This window comes from Globicephala melas, chromosome 1, assembly GCF_963455315.2.
Source record: "Globicephala melas chromosome 1, mGloMel1.2, whole genome shotgun sequence".
Lineage (NCBI taxonomy): Eukaryota > Metazoa > Chordata > Mammalia > Artiodactyla > Delphinidae > Globicephala > Globicephala melas.
Window position 1 is genome coordinate 40,631,358 of NC_083314.1, and position 6,380 is coordinate 40,637,737.

Below are 6,380 nucleotides of genomic sequence, written 5' to 3' on the forward strand. Positions count from 1 at the left end.
AATGCTCTCAGGAAAAGAACCTTTCTTTCTGGGTTCCTCTTCCTTGGAAAGGATTCAGATTTCTTGAAAGGCAGGTGAACTCAGAGTTCCCTGAGAAAGGATCCAGATCTGGCATTTTTTAATCTGAATACCTGGATGTCTGATCATTTTATATGAAAGCAAACTTTTTCATAGTCTTGGTTTTTACATAGCCAACTCTAGGGAAAGATGGATTTAAAGATTTCAGCAAATTATTTCTTAAAGCCGATTTATTGCCAGTATTAATCATCATCATAATAATCGTCTAAAGTGTGAAGAAATGGGCTACTTCTTCTAAGACAGGAATGGGGATACAAATCATTTCCTGAATTTTAAAGATGGGGAGCAAAAGCCCATGGTGGGTGGTGAATACCTTCTTAAAGCTCCGTTGTCTAATTAGTCAGAGAAAAGTTTGAGAGCCATTGAGTACCGTTAGCCAACTATTTAGACCTCAGGAGAGAAAAGCTGAGCTCCATTCCTGTTCCAAAGCTGTGTCTGTCCTTTGCCTCTGTTTCCTGGTCTCATAATGGGAATATTAACAACACTTGTTTTGCCTACCTGAGAGGATGAGCCTTGAGCTCTGGGAGGGTAGGAGAACAGTATCTGCCCACCACTGTACCCCCAGTGTCTAACCTGGAGCTTGTGCATAGTAAGTGCTCAGTAAGTATCTGCAGAATTAATAAATGAGACAAAAGCTTTGGACATCAGAACTCTGTTCTTCTGTTTATTTGGTCTTCTTGGCTTTATCTTCTTGCCTTTAGTTCCTTCTGCCCAGGGCTGGGGGGCTCAGCAAGTGGGGTCACGCTTAGAGACTCATCTACTGAGGCACCAGCACTAATAAGGAAAAATAACTGCTCACATCCTTGGGACTAACTGCTAAAATCAGATGGAAGTAGAACGCTCAAGTCAGAAACCCCTTTAGAAAAGGCTCACTCAAAAACATGGCAGTAAATTTAATTTGTTTATATGTTGGAGGTACATCAGGAGAACTGTCAGGCTTAATTTCACCTGCTGAACCTTGAACTGAAATCATCACTGCAGGTGTAATAACAATAAAGTCAACCTAGTTTGGGACACTGTGATGGCAGGTGAAAGATAAGTAGTTGGACTGGATAAACCCTTGAAAAATAAAAGTTCCACTCAGATACACGCTTAAAGGTACAAAAGAAAAGGAGAAATCAGGAAAGGTTAACCCTGCTATTTTTTTTTAATGGGAAAAACACTCACTTGATTTTACATGCGAGAACAGATTTCCAAATTCTGATAAGGACTTCAAGGATAGCTCTGTTCTCTTGTTCTTTCTGTTCCTGCTTCAGCTTCTAGGGCTTTTGTCTCCTTCTTTTCCCTCTTCCCTCCATACCTAAGTTAACTCCTTCCTTCTGTTCTGATTCCCATGTTGCTTCCCCCCGCCAGGCATTCCTTCTCATATCATAAACTGTCTTACGGTTTCTAACCAACTGTCATTCTCATGGTGAATGGTCAATACTGTAAGGGTTTTTGTTTTTTTTTTTTTTAATGTAAAAAGAACATGTCTTAAACTAATTATAAGCTCACTTATAAATAAATTGTTTGCAACTAGTTAATTATTTTTAAGCTACCAAGCTTGATCACACACAGAAATATTTCTGTTCACTTAGGAATGAATGTCTTTGATGAAGCAGTAAAAATTAATTTTATCAAATCTCATCCCTTGACTACACTACCTTTGAATGTTCTACATTTGCATCATGGAAAAAAAGGGGGTGGCCCCCAGGGAGAGACACACACTAAGAATCCTAACCTGCCCTCAACTGAGAAGCCCAGATGTGTTTTTGGTGGACTATCTGGATTGACTGATTTCTCCTCTCCCCACCCATTGAAATAATATTGTTAGGCTTACTTCAAGCAGTGAATATAAACCAATACATTCATGTCTAATCAATCCAAAATGGTTGTAAAAGAGAGTCAGGATATGTGGTCCTATACCTAACATATGAAGATGATGCTAGGAAAGAAAACATGTGGGCTCCCAGTGTCTGTCATTTGGCGCTTCTGCCCTAGACACGCTCTCCAGTTGGGGTAAATCTAGGCTGGGAGCGCTTCTAAGGTTCTGAACTTCCATTGCTCTTTCTATCAGAGCTGCAAGTCCAGGACAGTCTTGATTTCACATGCTCAACTCCACCGTTCCTGTACACTAAGGCTTGCCAGGCTAGGAACCCTAATTTGGGTTTGGATGACACAGTCACTGTTCATTAAGGCATCTCAAGTAAAAAGGCTCTTCACTTTTGATCTTGATTTATTTTATAAATATTTGTAAATAAGTTAATATTCATGTAATAGTGTTATTAAGTTAGTAGCAGGTTGCTGAACATTTGAGATCCAAATGTTTAACGTATATTCTAAAATAAACCTCATAGAATAAACTCATTCTAATTCTTCCCCATATTCCCCCTTTATATCTTTTCCCCTTCCTTCCCTCTATATTTCTCTCTCTCCCTCTATTTTTCCTTCCCTCCCTTCCTTCTTTTCTCTTTCTTGTGTTTTGTTTGTTCCTTTTCGTAGATATCTTTCTTAAAAAATATATCTAGAAGAAGATAAGAAAAACTAACTAAGGCACCTAGGACTGGATAGGGACTTTTCATCATATGCATTTTTTGACTGTTGCAGTTTCTAATCATGTACACATATACTTTTTCCCAATTAAAAAAAAATGGTCAACCAAAACAGTGTTTTATACTCTTTCTCTTTTCATTTTTTAAAATATTTTTTTCCCTCAATCCTGATACCAGCCTATTTCTTCTTCCCAGAACAGCCTCCAAAGGGAAATGGGGAAGAAGAGAAGGGTGGACGTTGACAGGAGCTAAATGCCTGTGTGTCCACAGCACAGATATTAAGGGAATGGGTTAGCTTAACAGGATCAAGGAAGTTTGGGCCTTTTTTCTTTTTTTTTTAACTCAAGATGTTTAAAATATGTTTAAACATATTTCCACATCACTAAGTGTTTTACAACATCATCTTAAATAGTTGTACAGGACTGCTGAGTTAATTTATTATCTTTGTACTGTAATTTAATTAGTACTCTGTATTAAACATTTGGGTAATATCAGGTTTGTCAATATTACAAATGGTGCTGTAATAAATTAAATTTATTAAATAAATAAATATTCTTGTAGCTAAATCTTTGTGCATAACCATTCTTATTCACTTTAAATATCTCTTTTCAAAGGAGAATATATTTCTCAAAGGAAAATAAATCAAAGAGTATACAAATTCTAGGGCCTTTGATATATATATATATTGCTCTTGATATAATTTTAATTTTAATCTTAATTTCTGTAAACATGAAATTTCCACCTGTTTGTTAGGTTTTATTTCCTATTTATAAACTTTCTGTTAAGAGCCTTCGCCCACATATTTGTTGGTATCTTAATATTTGCAATGATTTAGAATGTTCTATGCATGTATCAAATATATGGACAAAACCCTCCTTTTCTAATATTTAAAAAAAAATAATCATCATCCTCTGGCTTGATATTTGTATTTTAATGTTGGCTATATTTATATACTTTTTGACACACAAAGGTTTTAGTTTTAAAGTAATCAAATCAATATTTTCTTTTCTGAAGAATGACCCTTTCCACATAGAACTTTGAAAATTGTTTCGTATTTCCTTTTTCTAAAAAAGTTTTAAAGGTAAAGTTTATGTATATTACGTATTTACAGTGAGATGCACAAATCAGTGGATTGTTCAGTGAGTCTTGACGAATGACAGAGTCATAAACCTACCAAGATTTAGAAATTCAAAGGGTACAGGGTTTTTTTGAGCTGATGGGTGCATATATTGATGAATATATATTAATCATTAATATTAATATATTAACATAATATTAATCATGGATTGTATACTTTAAGTGGGTGAATAGTATGGCATGCGAATTATATCTAAATAAAGCTATTAAAGTATATATAGAGAGAGAAATTAGCATCATGCCAGAAAGTTCCCCAGTGTCCTTTCCCAATAAATCCTCACTCCCACTCTACACCAGAGGCAACCACAGTGTTTAGTTTCTTCATTGTCAATTAGTTTTGCCTGTTTTAGAAGTTTATATAAATGGAATCATACAGCATGAACTCTTTGGTGTAAAGTTTCTTTCACTCGACATAATATTTAAAAAATTCATCTGTGTTGGTGTGTTTCAAGTTTCTTTTGGTTGTCAAGAGTAATATTTCATTATGTGCTGATATTACAGTTTGTTTATCAATCCTCTATTTATGGACATCTGGACAATTTCCAGTTTGGGGCCACTATGAGCATTCTTGTACATGTACTTTTATGGACGTATGCTTTCTGTTCCTTCAGGCAAATACCTAGAGGTGGAATTGCTGAGTCATAGTGTGGACATATGCTTTCACTTCTTTGGGGGAAATACCTAGGAGTGGAATTGCTGAGTCATAGAATACACATATACTTAGTTTTATAAGAAACTGACTTTTTTCCAAAGTGGTTGTATCATTTTTTACTCCCACCAACAATGCAAGAGAGTTTAAGTTGCTCTGTATTCTCACCAACTTTTTCTTTTTTTTAATAAATTTATTTATTTATTTATTTTTGGCTGCATTGGGTCTTTGTTGCTGCGCGCGGGCTTTCTCTAGTTGTGGTGAGTTGCTCCGCGGCATGTGGGACCTTCCCGGAGCAGGGCTCGAACCTGTGTCCCCTGCATTGGCAGGTGCATTCTTAACCACTGCGCCACCAGGGAAGTCCCTGTGTTCTCTTCAACTTTTGATGTTGTCAACCTTTTTCATTTTAGTCTGTCTGTTGGGTGTGCAGTGGTAGCTTATTACAGTTTTAATTTACATTTCCTTGATGCCTAAATTACTGAACATTTTTTCATGTGCTTCTAGTCTTTTTAATAGTTTTGTATTTATATCTAATTACACCTATTAATCCATCTAAAGTTATTTTTATTATAGTTTGAGGTAAATCTCTAAATTTATTTTTTCTAAATAACCAATTAACCCAGGATAGTTTATTAAGTAATAATTTTTTTCCCTACTGATTTGTGATGCTTTCTTTATCATAGACTAAGTTCTTGTGTATAATATTGTTTCAGAATATCTATTCTGTGCAATTGATTTGAACATTTATACATTTGTTCTTTTGTCAGTTCCACACAGTTTTATTGATACTTGCTTCTTAAAATTGTTTAATACCTGGCAGGGCCACTGTCCCATCATTCCTTTTCATGTTCAACATTTTCTTTGCTGTTTATACCTAATTATTCTTTCAGTAAACATTAGAATGATAATGTCAAATTCTAAAAGAAACTTATTGAGATTTTTGTTGAAAGTATATTGAGATACAAACTAATTTGAAAAATACTGACATTGTTGCCACAGAACAATATTCAAATTTTCTTCCGTATTTGTCAGTAACATTTTGTAGTTTTTGTTATGTGGATCCTTCACATTCTCATTAAAGCTATTCCAAGGCATTTAATAGAGGTTTTCAGTGTCATTACTGTTAATTTTTACTACTGCAGTTTGATTTTTTTCATTATACTTTCTAACTAGATAGTATTTCTATACAGAAGAGCTACTGACTTTTGTTTCTCCTTTGTATATTCAGCAGTTTTCTGCCAGTATGTATCCTATTTAATTGGTCAGAACTTCCAGTTAAAAATCAAATAAAATTGGCAATAAACTGTATCCCTGCCTTATTCCTGATTTTAATAATACTGCCTTAGTATTTCATTCTCACAGGTGGTTTTGACTGTTTGAAATAAATATTTTGTTACTGTTAAGGAGGAGTTCTTAAATTTATGATCATTTTTTAATAAGGACTAGCTCATTGGATCTCATTTGGATTGAGAGAGAATCTCATTTGGATCTTCTTTTTAAACTGGTGGATGTGATATATTATACTATTGGATTTTTTCAAATATTCGATGTAAAACCTTTTCATTCTAGGTTAAATCCTTTTGGGGTTATTCTTTTGATACTCTGTTATCTGTTTGGATTTCTTCTCTATGTTCATAATTTAGATAGGTTTATTATTTTCTTGTTTTGAGCTGTCTTTTTCAGGTTTTGACATCAGGGTTATCTCTGTGAAGTAAATTAGATGGACTTTCAAAGTTTTTCAATGTTTTGAAGTAATTATTGAAGCATAGTAATTATCTATTCATTAAGAGTTGAAAGATTTTCCCTATAGAGTTTTCTAGGTCTAAGCATATTTTCTCTGAAGGGATTTCTTTCGTTCTTTTCTTCCCTTAGTTTCTTCAGCTGTGATTACTGAATTTAGGTTTAATACTTCTAATTTTTGTAATGTGTGTATTTCCAGAAGATCATTTCATCTATGTTTTCAAACTTACAACTTAACGATTTTG